This window comes from Dermacentor variabilis, chromosome 6 (assembly GCF_050947875.1).
Source record: "Dermacentor variabilis isolate Ectoservices chromosome 6, ASM5094787v1, whole genome shotgun sequence".
Classification (NCBI taxonomy): Eukaryota; Metazoa; Arthropoda; class Arachnida; order Ixodida; family Ixodidae; genus Dermacentor; species Dermacentor variabilis.
This window is the reverse complement of record NC_134573.1, coordinates 156,525,286-156,545,539: the sequence shown is the minus strand read 5'-3', so window position 1 is coordinate 156,545,539 and position 20,254 is coordinate 156,525,286. Positions and strand designations below refer to the sequence as shown.

Genomic DNA, 20,254 nt, shown 5'->3' with positions numbered 1-20,254 from the left:
GTCTTTGGTATCGGGAACAGAGCAACTGCCAGGGCTTTGTCAGGGTCAGGGCGCACACCGGTGCTGCTGACAATATGACCTAGAAATTTGAGCTCCTCGTAGCCAAAGTGACATTTTTCGGGCTTCAGGGAGAGGCCGGCGGTGCGGATAGCTTGAAGAACCGCCTCAAGCCGCTGGATGTGTTGTTCAAACGTGGTGGAAAAAACAACTACATCGTCTAAGTAGACTAAACACGAGTTCCACTTGAGGTCAGATAAAACTGTGTCCATCATGCGTTGAAATGTGGCCGGAGCGGAACACAATCCAAAAGGGAGGACCTTAAATTGATAGAGACCGTCGGGTGTTATAAACGCCGTTTTTTCCTGGTCCCGTTCGTCAACTTCAATTTGCCAGTACCCACTACGTAGATCCATTGAAGAAAAGTAACGGGCATGTCGCAGGCGATCCAAGGAGTCGTCAATTCGAGGAAGTGGGTAAACGTCTTTTTTTTGTGACCTTGTTCAGTTTGCGATAATCGACACAGAATCTTAGTGAACCGTCTTTCTTTTTAACTAATACAACAGGTGAAGCCCAAGGACTTGTCGATGGTTGAATGACATCATCGGCGAGCATTTGTTTCACTTGATGACGAATAGCATCCTGTTCTCTTTGCGACACGCGATAAGCGTGTTGGCGAACAGGTTGGACGGTCGGTTCAGTGATGATTCTGTGTTTGATTAAAGAAGTCTGTTTGACCTTCGACGTGGTGGCGAAACAGTCGCTAAATGAAGATAGCAGAGTAAGGAGCCTCTCCTTCTCGTCTTGGTCGAGCTGTGGGTTGACGTTGATGTGACTGGTCAAGTCCACATAGCTGGGTTCCGGAATCGAGATTGTCGTTACCGAAGCACAGGCGTTGGACTCGGCCACCGTTTCAAAGTAGGCCATGGTGGTATGCCTCGCAAAGTGTTTGTATTCGCCACTGAAGTTCGTAACTAGAATCGTGGTTTGCCTATGTTGGAGCTCTACGAGACCTCGTGCGACGCCGACTTCGCGATCCAGCAATATGGTGAGGTTACCTTCGGCGATGCCTATTCCTAGTTGTTCTTGAGGGCATTCAACGAGGACGAAGATGCTACTTCGAGGCGGTAACGTCACGCAGTCATCGACCACGCGTAAAGCCGCGCGGTGATGTTCATCCGCCACATTTGAATCCGAAGAAACATAGTTAGAAAAAGTCACGAACAAGTCACGAAGGTTAATGATCGCCCCATATTCCTGGAGAAAATCCATGCCCAGTATAACTAGCCGAGAACACTTGGGCAGCACAAGGAAAGACGCTACGAAAGTCGAAGTAGAAATTGCAAGTCTGGCGGTGCATCGTCCAATGGGTGACACGAGGTGTCCTCCGGCCGTAATCAGATGTGGGCCGTCCCACGCTGTCAGCACCTTGCGTAGCCGAGTCGCCAGTGAGGCACTCATAACCGAGTAGTCAGCTCCCGTATCTACAAGTGCAGTTACTGGATAACCGTCGATTGAAGCAGTAATAGCAGCAGAAGTTTTTTTTGCAGTTGCGAATGAAGGCGTCAGTGGTACGTCGCGAGGGGATGGCGTCGGCGGAGGATATTTGACGGTTCGCATGACAGCGGCCTCACCCCCGGAGGTCGCCGTTTTCAGTTTCCCCGGCGCGGGCTTCCACCGTTGACTCCAGCGGAATCAAAGGCGGGTCGAGCACGGTTCGGTGACGCGTACCGACGAGGTGAAGGCGACCGTGACTGTCTTCGCTGTTGGGCAGGAGGAAGCCGGTTACTTTCTAAGTATTTCTCGATTTCGTGCGGGCGTTCGCCATAGCGCGGGCAACGGGCGTCCGGATGGTATCCCCGCAGACCAATCCGTCGGTACTGGCAATCGCGATACATGTGACCAGCCTCCCCGCAGTGATAGCACAACGGACTGTTGTCGGGGGCGCGCCATACTGTAGATTTGCGCGGACCAGGATGAAAGGGTGCTGGCGGATTCGTGCGGTGGATTGGACTTTGGGAGCGTCGAGAAATCCCAGCAGGCGGCTGCGAAAAACGGCCCATCGACGGCGCGCAAGCCCGAAGAGCATCCGCGTACGAGAACGTGGGAGGTTCGGGTCGTGTTGGTGGCGAGGGATGAACCACTTTGCCGATTTCTTCTCGAATGACATCCGTAAGAACCGCGGCACTAGGAGGTGTCGAAGCCGATGCATAGGAGTTTTGCAGTTCTTCTCGAACAATTTGTCGTATTAGCTCGGTAAGTGACTCCCTGTCATCATTTGCAGGTACGAGAGAGCATGCAGCAGTCATGGTGGTCTGGCGTTCATACTGCGAGAGCCGCTGCCGAAGCATACGTTCCATGACTGTTGCCTCACGAACGAACTGAGAGACTGTTGCAGGAGGATTACGCACGAGGCCCGCGAAAAGCTGTTCCTTTACGCCTCGCATTAACAGACGCACCTTCTTGTCTTCTGGCATTAGTGGGTCCGCCCGACGGAACAATCGCGTCATGTCTTCGACGAACATGGCGACGGTTTCGTTTGGCATTTGGAACCTCGAAGACAGTGCCTGTTCGGCTCTTTCTTTCCTTTCGGGAGTGCAGAAGGCTTCGCATAGCAGTCGGTAAAACTCCTGCCAGCTGGTAAATGAGGCTTCGTGGTTCTCGTACCATACTCTCGCCGCGTCTAAAAGGGAAAAGTAGACGTTCTGCAACTTACGGCGATCGTCCCAGTCGTTAAAGGCGGCGACCCGGTCGAAATGGTCCAACCAGTCTTCAACGTCCTCAAAGGCGTCGCCATGGAACGGGTTAGGCATGCGAGGCGCGTTGAGAATGCATGGTACGGGAGCATTTGGGATCACCTCGGTTTGGCTTGCGGTAGTTGTTGACATCTTCCTCACGGAGCTTGCCAGGGGACTGTATTGCGGTGGAAGACCTTGGAGGCGACGGCTGCTTCGATAGATTTCTGCCGTCCCCGAGGTACTGGCGTCGGTAGCTTCTGGTTCAGGACCCGTAGGCATACGATGGATGCGTACCCAGCACCTCCACCAGTTTGTCACGAGAGGAAAAGCCAGCCAGTCAGTTCTAAGCGAACAGCCGTTTACAGTTCGTGTTTGCAGCAGCTACCACGCACACTTCTTCTTCCTCGACCTCTAGCGTAACTAGTGCGTGCCAATATATATATATATATATATATATATATATATATATATATATATATATATATATATATATATAGGCTAGGGGGCTAGATGAGCGCACGTCTCCTCCTCATACTCGGCCGCATTTCTACAATTGATAAGCAGGTACAGCGGGGCGGGGCGTTTCTCGCGACGCTCGACGTTTTTGCGCAGGCGCGAGTAACAGCGGGTGCGAGAGAGAAAATGTCAGGTCCTTTGCTCCTTGAATATGTGACTCTGCCTAGGCACTACGGAGCAGGTTTCTTAGCGCGTGTTGTATGCGCTTGTCCCCTAGACATACCGGCATTGCGGAGTGCGGTCGAGTTTGTTTATGCTCCGCCGCTGGCTGCCCGCGCGGTGATGCAGTGGGCACGAACGCCACAGTTGGTGATCGCTGTGTTTGAAGGGGCAAGGTTCTCACTGGTGTTGTATAAGTCGCTGGTCGCTTTTTTCGTCGCGACAATAAATTGAATTTTTTACAAGCGCTGCTCCAGGAGGGCGCATGTAACCGACAGACGGAGGCCTCAAGGGAGCACCTGAGGTTATAATAAAGAAGGCGGCGCAGGATCTCTAGGGCACCCAAGGGGCAGCAGGGGGATCAAAGCTGGAAGCAGGGCGGCCCGTGTGTTGGGGCCGCGGAGGCCGAAGCGTGCCAGGGGGTGTCCGCATAAAAAATTGACTGTCCGCTATTGCGGTCCGCTGATCTTATACAACCCTGGCATGCGCAGGCCTCGGCGAGCCCCAACCCACGGACCAGTGCGGGTTCTAGCTTTGGTGTCCCCGTTGCCGCTTTGGTGTCCTGGAGGCGCCGCCAATAACGCAAAATATTATTACGTTGTTTCAATTAGTAAGAACACGATTGAATAAATATAATTACGTCCAGCCGTCAACTTGCGACGTTAAGTTTTCTGCACTACCACGCCTCGAGAATTCTAACGCCAAGCCTACAGGGACAAACGCATACAACACGCGCTACGAAACTCCTCCGTAGTGCCTAGGCAGAGTCATATATTCAAGGAGCAGAAAGTCCCCACATTTCCTCTCTCACACCGGCTCTTACTCGCGCATGCGCGCGAACGTCCGGCGTCTCCGCTAGTGCCACGCCCCGCTGTACCTACTGGCAATTGTAAATACGCCGTACCCGGCCATGAATGCGTGCGGTCCTACGCGCGGCTGCGTGCAGACGCCGCTGACGCGCCTTGATTCGGATGTAATCTGTGGTGGGTGCAGAAGTTAACGGCGACCCGAGATGGCTGATGGTTTATTATTGCGAGCTGTGTTTCCGCACGCTTAGGGTTGGAGGTCCCGTAATCTCAAGTTTCCTGGACGCGGCGAAGCGAGAGGCAGCAAATAGCGTTTCCATCCAACTGCCGGCGCTCTTCACCCTGCCAGCATTGTGACAGCAAGTGTTCGCGGTCATCGAGGGTGATCTGTTCATGTTCGCCTTTGCACTCGTGACACCACGCCTGTCAATTTATTTAGTAAAAGAATGTTTACGACAATTTATTCGACGAACTCTGGTTTTAGCTCTAGTTAACCTCCCTGCCTTTCTCTCATTTGCATCTCTCTCTTTATATATATATGTATATATTCGACGAACAAAACTGCGAACCTTACTTCGTGTAGTTGTCTAACATTTTGCCATCACTATCAATGCTTGGCCTTTCGAGCGAAACTGCTATTTCTTCAAGGAGCAGCGCTGCAGCGAAACTAAAGAGGTACACTCATACGAACCACTTAACAGGGTGTTTCACTTGAGCCGAACCTTAAAAGTATGCGAATGCCATGCAGCTGGGCCGAAATAATGTAATGTTTGGCCTCGCTTGGAGATATTCAGATAATTTTTTGCATTCCGCCTGGTTATATATTTATTCTTAATTTATTAATCAACGTCTCAAATATTACAATTAGATGAAAAGTGTCAATGAGAAAACTTTAGGGCAACATGAAAAAATCCTGATAAAGCTTTTTGTTGCTCAATACGTACGAGCTACATAAAAGTGTCTTTCCGAGCACGAAAGAAGCCCGCGAATACACGCAATATTGCCGCACGAATGGCCGTTCGAGGCATTTTGAGTGTATCCGCGAGCTTCTTTCGCGCTCCGAAAGACGTGAAATTCCGGAGTTCAGGTTTTTGGGCTATAGCTGGTTCGTCGCAGTAAATGAGGTCATAGCGCTGGATTCAAACGGACAAGATGCGTCCTGTCGTCTTTCTTGTCCGTGTGCATCCAGCGTTATGGCGTCAGTTACCGGAAAGATAGTTTTATGTAGCACGTATTAAGCAACAGAAAGCTGTATCTGGAATTTTTTTTATGTTGCTCTACAGTTTTCTCGTTGACACTTTTCATCTAGCTATAAGAATTGAGAAGTAGATTGTATTAATTAAGACTAATTAGGTAATTAGGCGGAATGCGAGAAAAAGATAATCTGAGTGTCTCCATGCGACAGCAAGCAGCGTTATCTTGGTTCGGTTCAGCTATGTGGCATTCGCATATTTTTAACGTTTGGCTCGGGTCACGCGAAACACCGTGCACATTTAATTGCCACTTAGGTATTATTAGTACAGCGCAGCAAACCATCAACGACGCGCTTGCAGCGGTGGCAAACAGCAGTAACATAATAAGGGGTACAGGCGCTCCGATAACCAAACAATTCACTTCTTTTTCTCTCACCGTCTACCCTCTCCCCGTCCCCCTCGATTCCATACCTCTTTCCTTTCATTTTCTACTTTTGGTTATCTCGCACGGCTTTATTTTCCCGGCCATTAAACGGACTGGCCTTGTTGAGCTCACAACAGATTACGGCGAACGGCCGCGCCTTTGAGCTCGCGGCGCGGTTCTCTGTACGAGGGACAACTAGACAGAGCGTCGCCACCCGAGCTACCAGCTACGAACACCGACTGTATGCGGACAACTGCTACAATTCCATGCACTGGAAAAGACAGCTAGTTTTCTTCGGTGCACCGGCCACCGTAGCGAACATAGTGCTGGCAATAGCGGAGCCGGAAAGTAAATAAACACACACACACACAGGCACGCACAAAATAGGGAAACTGGAGGAACGGAGAGAAAGGGCCGACGAAAATTGCTCCATTACTGACATCTGTTGTCGCAGCAGCTACGGCCGCTCTTTGTGCCGCAAAGTGTACAGCTCGCCGCTCTCGCTGGAACAAAGAGGGCGCCACAGAGGGGAGGGACATATGGAAGTGCGGGAGAAGCTGGCTCTCGCACTACGGGACAAGCACACAGCGAGAAGGAGTGGGACGGCGAGAGCTATTGCGCTGCGCCGACACCTGAAATACACTTTGACACATTGCTTGCGCGAACGCCCGGCCGCGGCTCGCTGACGTTCGTTCCCCGACGATGTCGACAAAAGACAGCCAAGCAGCGGCGCGGCTTTCTAACGCTCCCTTTTCTGTCGACAGGAAAGCTCAGCGCCGCGCTCAGTGTGCGTGTGTGTGTGTCGACGGTGACACCAGGGGGCGCGCCGATTTTCGTGTCTCGAAACGCGTCGGCGCTGTCGTAACGAGTGGAGCGGCCCCTCCCCTTGAATTAGATTTGAAACGATTTGGTGTTGAAACGCTACTCCACGGATTTCTTTTTAACATTTTATTCTCTTTTTTTTTTGCCCTTTTACATTTGCATCGGAGAGGCAGGTGTGTGTGTGTGTGGCACCGGTAATTACGGCAAGCATCGTGTCGCCAGTGGTGAGGAGAATGGTTGGAAGGACGACCTGCTCTTTAAAAACACGGGCGCGACGTTAGAAGACGTAGTTCAACAGCAGGCAAGCTAGCAAGATGTAAGTACGCTGATGTAACAATCAACAATCTTATTTTTTTCTTCTCCCGGCTACGTACCAGCTCTAAGAGAACTGGCCAGGGAAGATGTCGAGCAACAATACAAACTGTGACTTCGAGTTGCCGAGGATCGGTAAAATTCCTGAAGTGGATCGTGTTTGTCCAGCATTGGTAGACAAGCTGTACGTTGAAATCCACTCCATTAGAGCCGCGATGACGTGGCGAAGCTATTCGAATTTTCTTCATGCAGTAAAGCACTACTCCCAATTGCTTTTTCGTGCGTTGTTAATGGTGCGAGCAGCGCACTCCCCATACTACACTACGGGGCGCCAGACGTGAGCAGTGGGTGACAACAGGAACCAACCGGTAAGAAGCTTTACATTATACCAGTCTAGGTTCTCCCCTCGTCATTTCTCTATCGGCCCCTGCATATGTGATAAATGTGAATTTGAATGGGTAATGACGTGAACACACAAAAGTAATGATCAGGTGCCCGTAACTGTATAGGTGTAGAATGATACGTAGAAAATAAAATAAACGATGACGAAATATCCACCCTGCAGCCCCTTTGGAATAATTTTCGTGTGCACTGGTCCTTGTCTTTTTTTCTCTTTCTTCTGTCATCTATAGTCGTTACGGAACGTAAGCTGTTGAACGACGGAAGCAACAATATAGGTACCTTTTCTTTATTTATATATACCTAGCAACGCTTTTACTTTGCGAATTTCAAGAGACTTGTGAAAAGCGATCTTTTTCACCGCGCCTAGACACGTATTCAACAAAAATATCCTTGCCACCCACTTGCTCAAAACTCGCACTTAAGCACACCTACAGTGCACAAGCATCACACGACCCAAAGTTCTAAATGTGTTACACAACCTGCATGGAGAGTGAAGATAGTTATTGAAAGCTAAGTATCAGTTTTGCGGTGCTGAAGTTATTTCTCTTTCTTTAACTCTTTTTTTTTCTTACTGATAGCATTTCTTGTTTTTATGTAACTCCCTGCCGCCTGGTTCATGGCTTATCTTTCGCAGTGGGTAACATGACAAGTTAAGAATCACCATCCTCGTCTCTCGGAACGCAAAATTTAGCAAGTTTTGAGGGAACAACAACCAACAACAACAAATTTATTTGCGTCGATGTTGATATTCGTGAACGGACAAGGAGCCTTTCCAGACGTCAAATGCGCTGCAGGGAAGTGTAAATCACGCCGCCGCGCCACGCTTAAGCGCGGAGAGAAAGAGTGAAAGAGAGGAGGAAACGAAAATATTAAAGCTACGGTCGTTGCGAACCTCACTGCGCCCACACGATGGTTGAACGGGAAGATAGCGAAGCACTGCCCCCTGAAATCGACGTCCTGCACAGCTGGCGACGCCAGAGCCGAGGACGCCCCTTACATAGTCTTCCTTTCTCCCACCAGCCGTTCCAAGCCAGAGCTGTTCGATATTTCATGAGGCCCCGGAGCGGAGAGCATTGTTTTGCGATCATTCGCTCCGCGCGCGGTCGCCGCGATCGTGGGTGCTGGGAACGCGGTGGCCGATGCATGCTGCGAGGGCATGGGTCCCAAAGACGGCGAATAACTCGCCCCCGCATTCCCTCGTCCCTACGCTAAGCTGTACTCTGACTTGCCACGTTCGTACACCCTTAAGGAAGCCCTCCATTTGGAAAAAAAAATAAAGAAGAAAAAAACCGCGGACCTAGGCACAGGTTATCGGACAAGCCGTACTTTTCGAACCTCTTCAGACCTTGTATCCGCCCCCGTCGACAATAGCTTTCTCCATTTTCAAAGTAAAGCCAGGAATTATAGGTTGAAATATGGTGCAGCATAAAGCTAGATGTAGGCGACGTACGTCAAACGTGTAAGAATTTTATTGGCATTGGTTACAGAAACGAGATCTTACTCCGCGTGTAGTGTACTGCTGAATCATCGCCAATGGCGAAAATATAATGTGCATTAAAAATAAAACGTCACCATGTAACGCGACAGTCAAGGATGAAAAGTGAAGGCGAGCAATGACTACGTGGTGTCGAACCTGTATCTATGTGTTTAGGATAACAAAGTATGCTTTCAGCTGAACCAACTACATCAATGGACCTTCTGAGCACGTGATCAAGCAAGTATTTCGGAATCGTAACTGGCCGATTCACAGTAAGAAATTATATTAAAAGGTGTGTCACCAGAATTTTGTAGGGTATGAGGAGGCTAAAGCGTCTTGAGTCCGACAATACCTCGCAGACAATGGCATGTGTCAGTAGTCAAGTACCTTCTGAATGAGATAAAAGCGAACATCTATCTATCTATCTATCTATCTATCTATCTATCTATCTATCTATCTATCTATCTATCTATCTATCTATCTATCTATCTATCTATCTATCTATCTATCTATCTATCTATCTATCTATCTATCTATCTATCTATCTATCTATCTATCTATCTATCTATCTATCTATCTATCTATCTATCTATCTATCTATCTATCTATCTATCTATCTATCTATCTATCTATCTATCTATCTATCTATCTATCTATCTATCTATCTATCTATCTATCTATCTATCTATCTATCTATCTATCTATCTATCTATCTATCTATCTATCTATCTATCTATCTATCTATCTATCTATCTATCTATCTATCTATCTATCTATCTATCTATCTATTCTGCCAACATGGGTCACTGAAGTGGGTAGTTCGAAGTCTAATGACTGTACCGCATCGGGCTGATATGTTGATGGAACAAGCAAGGATTTAAACCAACCTTCGGACCAATATCACGAGACATTCCGCTCTGTGAAGGTGGTATACCAGTGAAGCTGTTCAGCACACGATCCGTAGGGTGACACATAATTTCGAACAAAGGCACGAACTCATTTATTGTCTTGATGGGTGGTCATCGTGACGAAAGCTACGCAAACTCCTTTATTGTCTTGATCGATGGTCATTATTTCACTCCCAACTGCATTCACATTCCTTGATAATCTCAAATCACTGCACGTACGCCGCTGCGTGGTCGGTTGGGCCGAATGGCAATACGGAACGCGTAAACCACTCCCCTTTCGGTACCGACACATACACGTTGAAATCACCGACAACTACAACAGGGTTAGTGTTATCGCAGCTAATTCACGCAAAGTGAGTAGCCATGAACCTTACGGGACTATGAGTCATGGCACGTTTTTGCTTGCTTACGGGGCTATGAGCCATTGCTCACGGGCGTGTGAGCCATTGATGACGACATGTTTCGACATGCTGTTCTGTATGTTGTATGCGTAATTGGAATGAATTGAAGCACTGTTCGCTTCACTTTGCTGAGTGCTTGTAGCCTCTGCCTCACGGGGCTATGAGCCATTGCATATTTTGCTTGCTTACGGGAGCATGAATGCTTACGGGCTATGAGCCATTCATGATGATAGTTTTTGTTCACGAAGAACAAAAATGCACGGAACCCTAGCCATATACAGCTTCGCTGTAATAACTTGGCTGACTGGGTATCTTGCTTTGGGTGTGTGCCCTCTGTTCAATGAACGTCTTTGATGCCAGCTTAGAAACCTTGGCATTTGCCATGTCGCACCTGCTGCTCTACAACGATAGTAAGGCCAACCTAGGTCACTGGGTATGTGCCAGTAGGTATGTGCCGCTCTTCAATGAACCTCTTTCACCCCAGCTTAGGTACTATGTATGCGGAACTAAATACGTGCAACACTTCAGTTAACCTTTCTGACATCAATTTGGGACATTGGTTATGTGCCGTTCTTGAATGAACCTCTTTACAACTTGGGTCCCTGGTCAAGTGCCGCAAAGTATGCGCTGCTCTCCAATGGACGCCTTTCACGTCGACTTGATTCAGTAGCTGTGCGTATAACATGATATATGCAGCACTTCAACGAATCTCTTTGACAGAAACTTGGGTTACGGGATATGTGCCACTCTTCAATAGCGAATATTGTCCGAAGCTGGACGAAGCCGAACCCGCGTCACATAGATATTCTGGCAATCTTGTTTCAATATATATTCCCACATGCTCCCCTCGGAGACTTCACTGCCGCGATGCTAGATGGCGCGGCATGTCCGGAGGGATGCGCGAGAGAGCAGTGCGGCTACACACATGCCTCGTACATGATGCGTTTCGGCGATTCTAATAGGATGAGCAGATGCATTGCCTCAATGTCAATCATAATAACGTCGACATCTATCGTGAAAGGGGTCCTGCTGTTCTTTTTATTGTGTGTGTGTATCGACTTCAGGACGAAGGCCTCCCCTAGGGATCTCCAAGTCTTGCGCTAGCTGATTCCAAGGTGTGCCTGCAAATTCCCTAATTTCGTCCCCCCACCTAACTTTTCTTTGCCGTCCTCGACAGCGCCTCCCTTCCTTTGGCACCAATTAACTCCAATAAACCGTCTGTTATCTGCCCATGCACATTACATGGACTACCGGCTCCATTATTTCCCTCTTAATGTCAACTAGAATATCGGCGACCCCCGTCTGCTCTCTGAGCCACACCGCTTTCTTCCTGTCACACCAAACGTTGCTCCTTCCATCGTTCGTGGCGCGGTCCCTCACTTGTTCCCAAGCTTTTTTGTTAACGTCCAAGTTTCTGTCCCACATGTTAATACCGGTCGAATGTAATATTTGTAGACTTTCTGTTTCAGCGATAGGGGTAAGCTTCCGGTCATGATTTGGTAATGCCTGCCATACGCACTCCAACCCATTTGTATTCTTTTATAACTTTCTTTCCCGTAATCACAGTAATTGTGAGTAGTTCATCCAAATAAACGTACGCCTACACAGATTTTAGGAGCTTACTGCCAATCACGAATTCTTGTTTTCTTGCCAGGCTATTGGACATTAACATTGTTCTCTGCATATTAATCTTCCACCCTACTCTTACACTTTCTCGGTTATGGTCCTCAATCATTTGTTGCAATTCATCCCCACTGTTGCTGAACAGGACAATGTCGTCGGCGAACCGGAGATTGTTCAGATATTCGCCATTGATCCTCACTCCTACGCCTTCCTGGTCTAATAGCTAGAACAGTTCTTAGCACGCAGGGAATAGAATTACGCGCCATCGTGGCGTAGTGGCTTTGGCGTTGCGCAGCCAAGCCTGTGAGCGCTGGATCAATTTCTGGTCGTGGAGTTAGCATTTCAATGGAGTTGAAATGCAAGCACGTCACTGCACCACATATTCGGTGCACGTTAAAGAACCGGAGGTGAATGTGCGAGAAAACTTTATATCGAATAAGAACGATACGCGTCCTGCGGGTTAGTGGGCTGGGGCACACGCCGAGGTTACGGCCAAGTGTTCTTGCTTTCCGGCGCCTTCCTTGGCCCAGAGTTGGTCTTCCAGGTTCGAGCTGAGCAGCGCGGCCGGCCATCGCGCGCGGAGGCTGTCAATGGAGGTCTCGCCCTCATTGTCGTGTATTAGTCCCTGGCATTCCCATAGTATGTGTTTTAGCGTGGCTGTGGAGCCACATACTTTGCATGTATCTGTTGTGCATATGTCTGGATAAACAGCGTGCCTTAGTATCGGACTCCTGTATAATTTAGTTTGTAGTTGTCCCCACTGGACAGCTTGTGATCTACTGAGTTGTGGATGGGGTGGTGGTTAGGTGCATCTTTGCACCTTGTAATGGTTGGTGATGTCGTTGAACGTGGTCATTCTGTTTTCCCATTCCCATACTTCGGAAAGCCCTGTCGAGGGGTCTACGTTCGTCGCAGCTAGGAAAGTGAGTCTTCGAGCTACGTTGTGTGCCACCGCGTTAGGGTTGTCCTCTCCCGTTGAGTCGGGGTTGCGGGCTGGTATACATAGGATTTGGACGAATCTGTCTTACCTTGTTGCTTTGCCTTTTCTGAGTATGTTTAGCGCCTCAGGTGAGATCCGGCTGTTAGCGAAGTTGCGTACTGGCGTTTGGGAGTCGCTGATTATAGAGTATGCGTCGGTTTGTGCTATGGCTAACGCTATAGCTGCTTCCTGCACAGTTTCTATGCGTGTCGAGGTGGTCAAAATTATTATGGTGTCTCGCACTAGGGCGTGCCTCATAATCATATCGTGATTCTGGTACGTCAAACGCCAGAATTTTTTTCAATAGCATTGGAGAGATTGCGTCTCCTTGCCTGATCGCTTTCTTGGTAGGTATTTTTCCCCTTTTCTTGTGGAGAATTAAGGTAGCCGTATAGTCTCTGTAGATATTGTACTCCTTGATTACACAATGCCCCCACGACTGCTAGCATCTCTACTGAATCAAATTCCTTTGGTACAGCTGTAAAGAGGCTTAAACTTATAAAGGAAAACAAAACAGGACGGGTGAACGACAAAAGTCAGAGCAAGGCAGGGCACCGGTGTTGTTGCATTCTCTCGGCAAATTAAGCGACACGAGCGTTCAGGCTTACAACAGTAGTCTGCAGTTTGTGTAATGAGGTCGCGGGCCTTCTCTTTAAAGTTATTGCTTTAGTTAGAGTTGTTTCGTAGCAGTTATTCAGGCTTGCCATCAGCTCGGCGCGCAAGAAGTTGCCTTGCTGAAAACGAAGCCTGTCGCCTGGTGCCTGCCTCTAGTGTCTGCTTGTGCAAGCGGATCGACATGCGAAGCATCCGCGTCAGCTGAACTTTCCAGGCACGTTGATTAGCCGACGTTTGTTGAGCCACCTGGTCGTATAAGCCTGCTACGAGAAGAGGAGAAGGGATGAGTGTCAAGGGCTAAAGCTAGTTCGAGAGACTCGCTTCATTAGTGCAGATTACGGGAGAATCCAAAACCCGGTTACTTCGGTCGCGAGAGCCGGTGGATTTAGCCAAGACATGTATCTGGGAAGTAGCGAGCTTACAGGCCGTGGGAGAGCTCTACGTGGGTGAGTTCTTCTTTGTCTTTTCAAATTTCCAAGCACCTATAGCTTTCTAAACACGGTCAAGGCCATAAGTATATGCGCGCATGCACATACATATCGAATTGTTGGACTTGTAAGGCAAACTTTGTTGAAAACGATCAACTTGTAAGATCGCAATGCAAAAAGAACGGCGGTGAAGTTTACTCAAATCTACGTATTTGTTATCGTTACCGTGTTGGACGAAACACCAAGCAGGTACCGTAGACACTAGTACCAGAGTTTGATTGTGCCAAAGAGCTCAACGGGGAAAGTGAAAGAATTTCACGTTCAGCATTGATAGAAACCGAGAGCGCAGCGCGTACGTTTATCGTGAGATTTGGCCAGACACATACAGTCGCTACTGGATCTTTGATTCGCTTGGGGGCGCCGGTTATAGCTCAAGTACCGTAAACTGTCGGTTGAACCGAACTTATCCCAAATATCTGTTAAACGAAACAACATACTAGCTACTCCGCTCAGCAAGAATTCTAGCGCGATGTGACAAGCAAGTAGCCCTTTGCTTACTGTGTGTAAATGAGCCAGACTCACGCGTCCGCTGTCTCTATTTCTTTACTCCCCCATCCGCTTCTCCACGCATAGGGTATAGCAAACTGCACAAAGTGCAGTTAACGTCCCTGCCTTCCTCCTTTTTTCCTACTCTGTCTACCTCTAGCACGATTCCTCGGAAGACAGACGCGCCGCCTTTTGTTAACGTTGCGGAACCAGCAACCACCATACGCCGGACAGCCGAAAACGTTGCCTCTATCAATGTGCTGTCTGACGTCGCCTGAGCAATTGGCACGACGCTCCTTATTAAAGCGCGACGTTCCCTTTAAGCATGGCCCACGCCATTCACTTCATCGTGCCGTATCCTCTCGCTCTCATAAGACCCTGCATTCATCCTTTCATTTGAAAAGTCACTTTTCATGTGGTAGATGCTTGTGTTCAGTATAGACGTTGACCTCTCCTTATAATGGCATGGAGTAAAAGGCATCATAGATAGATAGATAGATAGATAGATAGATAGATAGATAGATAGATAGATAGATAGATAGATAGATAGATAGATAGATAGATAGATAGATAGATAGATAGATAGATAGATAGATAGATAGATAGATAGATAGATAGATAGATAGATAGATAGATAGATAGATAGATAGATAGATAGATAGATAGATAGATAGATAGATAGATAGATAGATAGATAGATAGATAGATAGATAGATAGATAGATAGATAGATAGATAGATAGATAGATAGATAGATAGATAGATAGATAGATAGATAGATAGATAGATAGATAGATAGATAGATAGATAGATAGATAGATAGATAGATAGATAGATAGATAGATAGATAGATAGATAGATAGATAGATAGATAGATAGATAGATAGATAGATAGATAGATAGATAGATAGATAGATAGATAGATAGATAGATAGATAGATAGATAGATAGATAGATAGATAGATAGATAGATAGATAGATAGATAGATAGATAGATAGATAGATAGATAGATAGATAGATAGATAGATAGATAGATAGATAGATAGATAGATAGATAGATAGATAGATAGATAGATAGATAGATAGATAGATAGATAGATAGATAGATAGATAGATAGATAGATAGATAGATAGATAGATAGATTTGTTCGCTCGTTTGGTCAGTCATTCATTCATTCATTCATTCATTAGATTTAACGCATCTTAAAGCAACACCCCGGACTTGACAGTTGTTAAACAAGTGCAGGGTTTCAAATTGATTTTACCATTTCAGGTTTAATACCATGCAGCCAAACCTAAGTATATTATCCAAATCTAAGTTATCCAAATCTAAGTCTGCTAACTTCACAGACATGGCTGCGTATCAGTCACAACTAAACAGCAGCAACAGTAACTCTTGTTATTCGATGATACAGCGCAGTTTTGCACAATAAAATTGACGTGCTTCGCTTCTTGTAGCCGTTAATTATTTTCTATTCGATTATATAGTTGTTTCTGAAACCTGGCTGAAACCAGGAGAAGTTTAGAGTATCCCAGGTTATTCATTCTTTCTTCTGCCTAAGAACTCTCAAGCTCGATGCTGTGCTATTGGTCCATTCACGAAAGCAATATCAAATGTCATTTAGTTCTTCAATTCTCTTACTCTTACGTACATGACTGACTTTCTTGTAGTAAAAACAACGATCGTAGCCATCTATCGTGTCCGAGACCAAAACAGGCAAAATGTTATGCATCGTTTTGACGCACTGCTCATTTATTTGAAAAGCTTGAACCCAAAAACAATAATGTGTGGGGACTTCAACAGTGACCACCTAAAAAATGACAGAAGTGAATACCTTACACTTGTTAGGTCTAATGAATTTCATAGCGTCATTACAAATCCAACCAGGGCCACTACTTCTTCATCAACATCAATTGACCATATACTGCGCGACTTCAACACAAGAACCAACGAGTGCAACGCCTACGACAGTGTAATTGCGGATCACTATCGTACTGCCATTACATTTTGCCGTACTGATAACACTACCTAACGAACGGCAATTATTACAACACACATCTTCATGCTTTAAAACAGCACTTGTTAGCAAATGAATATGTTACGTTAGACCTTACGCATGCGCACCAACAATATGGCATATTAAGTTGTAATATGCTCATGCTCGAGAAAAGGTGTTACCCTGAGTCTATTTGTTCGTGGATGACCAACACTATTGTACAACTGAAAAAATAAAAATGACTAATGGCACATAAAAGGTAAACAAAGTAAAGGTAACTCATACTATGGAGAAAAATTGCTGGTTGCCCGAAAGAAGGTGACGCAAGTCGACCGTACCCGTAAGAAACAGTACTATTCACGACTCATTGTTAAAAATTCAATCAACTTTAAGATAACCCGGCAGACTATAAACTCTCTAACAAAACGAAACCCTAATCAATAGAATATGCCTGATGTTTCAGATACGCCTGAAAATGCCTGATGCAGGAATGGTAGCCCACTTACCAGTTGTAACGTTCAATCGTTATTTTTCTACATAAAGTTTATTTTCTTGTGCTTGAATGCTATTAGAAAAAAACTGTATTAGTTGTTGAAGTTCTTGTGTTGTCATACTAATCTGATATGCGGCTATCTGCAAGTCTGATTTGCAAAGGTGTCTCCAGCCGGTACGTATATGTATGTATTGGTACTATTTTTGCGTGGATCCATACTAGCATGATGCTAAAGGATCCAGGTGCTTCTCAGCGTGGCTCTTGTATGGCCTTACTTTGCCGAATAAAAATTCACGTTCAAATTCAAATGTGAAAGTTCTTGCATTCCGCGACCACTGGATCGGAGAAAGCGCGTGCAAGCCATCGACCTGGTGCTTGACAGCAAAACGACATAGCAACAATGTCGACGTCTACGTCGTCACATGGCGATGTCTTTCCAAGACACTGGAGTGAGCATCTTAGGCGCGTTTAGGTTGGACCTAGCATCGCGACAGAATGTGTACTTGAATATGCTAATTCCGACACGATTTCTCTCTTTCTAAAGCGAATTTTTGATTGCCACTGGTCACTCGTTCATCAGGCAAGAACGCGATCACGCCGATACTGTTCTCCCTATGCCGACTGTTGTGGCTTGTATTGCAATTCCACAGCATTCTGACAAAGGAAAAAAGAAAAAAACGCGCCTGCGCTGATGTTTCGACACGAACGCCCCCTCAATGTCCCCTGGACGGCTGCTGCGCTTCCCCGTCAGAGACGGAGAAAAATAAAAATAAGGGCAGAGAGGCTATCCAGGTTGAAGCTGATTTGCTACCCTACACTGAGAAAGGGGCACGTTGGCAGAGAAGAAAGAAAAAGAGAGAGAAGGAAGTGTTTCTGAGCACGTGCTCACGCACGCTAATGTGAGCACCTGCTACGAAATACGAGGTGTACTGCAGCAACGCGAGTGCTGCGAATACTCGAGCGCAACAATGCGGAAAAGACGTGCTCTTGCTGCACGCAGGAAGCGCTCTATAGGCACGAGTCGAGCCGCGACTGAGGCAGAGAAATGTTATGGCGCCACGAGCACGCATTGTCGAACGTTAATTAAACGCGCGTAGATCAAAGCTGAATCAATCTAAAGCAATACCTAAAACACACATCCATCAAAGCCAAATGAAAGGTTTCTGTACAGGCTTACCTTGTTTTTAGCCACTCACTCGAAGTTCGATTGCATGCACTGCCGTATGAAGGCACATTTGGAAAGCTGCGCAGACACGCTATGCGAAAGGCCTACCAATAAGTTAGTTTGCGCTTCATTCAAGGCGTGCGTGCACATACATGCGTGCGTATACGTGTGCGCATGCGCTGTTCGGAGTATTTCTCTAATCAACAATGGTCAACGATACGCGCTCTCCAACAATGATAAAAAAAAGTACTGTACATATTAAAACACTTCAGCGCACGAAGGTAGATGTAGATCGCAGTAATTCAACGCGCATGCAAATGCGTCACGTTGATTATTCATGACCTGCGCACTTACTCGTTTCATTATTTCAAGCCATCTTGTTGTTGACACCGCTGAAAAGGGCGTTCCACTTCCCAACCTGTAGCACCTTTATATTTTTTTTTTCATTGCACGACTAGTCTTATACATGCAAAGCTTACACGCACAGAAAGGAAACAGTAAAATTGTTAGAAGTTTCCCCGTCTTAACAAGGCCACACGAAATATGACTAGAGTTTGCAACTCTTGAAAACTTGTGTTTAATTTTTCTATATTTCTTTTAAACCTGACGCTGAAGCTGCGAGCTCGCCGAAAAGATAACAACTTTGTTCGAAAGTAGCCGTCCCCGTCAGAGGCGCGACGGGCGGAGGCCGGAAATCATCCGGGGTGCATAAATTATTCACCATTCTTTAATACACTTCTCGTCCGCTCATCGGAGGCGTGTTGCGCGAGCGCTATCTTTGTTAGAGTTATTATTTTGCTTCGCTAATTCGACCGGCATCAAGCGAGCTGGTAATGCGGAAGGCAACGGATGAACTAGGGCGAGTGTTCGCGCTAATGGCTTCCCACAAACGCCCGTCGGTTTATAGATATGGACGCACAAAGCAGCGTTAGTGGCGAGCGATTCCCCGAAACTACGAAGCGACGGGGTGTCTGTTGCATCGTTTTTCTGATATATATATATAAGCACGTATACACCTTAGCCGGGATGCGCGCTCAGCGGCAACTTTTCTCACTCCATTAAATTGATTTGTTTCCATCGCGGAAAATTTTCAACGAAATTGTCCTAATTGTCTCATCCTTTTTTTTTTCAAGAATTATAAAACAGACACTAGAGGTTGCTGGACGGCGTGACTGAGATGGGACGCATGCAAAAGCGATATCGGTGAAGGAATCGTGATAATTGAAATTGATACTGCAGTCACTGCAAAACCACTACAACTACTACAAAAGTATCTTGACTGACAACAATGAAGTATATTGAGGCTTATCTGCCTTAAAGCGCTATTTGCCATCGCAGTGCAGTTTTCAATGCCAGTGTACAAGAGTTTACAGAGTTTATGGAATTACGAAAACGTTGCCAGATGCCTCGCTACAATACAAACTTTAGCTCGTCTTTGACCGAGCTTTAATTTTAACAGTTACAGCAGCTGGTCAATTGTCTTGGTCATAAGTTGTCTTGGTACGCCTAGTAACGTTACCGGTGCACACCACTTGTTCATGTTAACTGCCGTCACGGAAATCGAGCTGAACTTCACCAAGAAAGAATGCTTTTAACTACATCTATACGTTGTTTTCATTGTTTTTGAAAGACCGCACATGCTGGATAAGGGAAGCTTAATTAATGAATAAATTTGTTCTCTATAATTGCTGCTGCAGAATATGAAAGTTATGCAGCAGGTTACACTCCTCTAACACGTGAAGGCTAAAGCCTGCTGCACACTTGGTAATGCGCCGTCTCGCATCGTCGCCTTGCTGCTTTCGCAGTTCGGTTTCGGCTCGTTTTCTACGCTTAACTGCGGGTTCGCGCGCACGTATAGTGGGGTCAGACTCGCGCCAACGACGTTTCTCTTCGACTTTACGTTGCATCCTCTCAGCAGGGTATTGAAACGTGGGGGATTTCAATGAATGTATGCACTGTTGGCTTCACGTTGCTGAGCGCTTGTAACGTAAGCCTTACGAGGGTATGAACCATGGAATTTTTTTTTGCTTGCTTACGGGCTAGTGAGTCATTTATAAGGTGACGTGTGTTTTTTTTTTTTGTACCATTCCACTAGACGCCGCGTTTCTGTACCTTGTATGCGCGATTCCAATGAATGCATGAATTGTACGCTTCACTTTGCTGGGTGCTTGTAGCCTCTGCACTACTAGACGGATGAGCCATTGCATATTTTGCTTGCTTACGGGGGTATGAACCATTGCTGATGATGATAGC

At 46.5% G+C, this 20,254-nt stretch overlaps 1 protein-coding gene across 1 annotated transcript in view; it reads right to left on the bottom strand.

Moving 5' to 3' along the window:
- The window catches only part of LOC142585539 (glutamate receptor ionotropic, kainate 2-like), a 371,129-nt gene that overhangs the window by 93,864 nt on the left and 257,011 nt on the right, over positions 1-20,254 (bottom strand). The window lies entirely within an intron of this gene.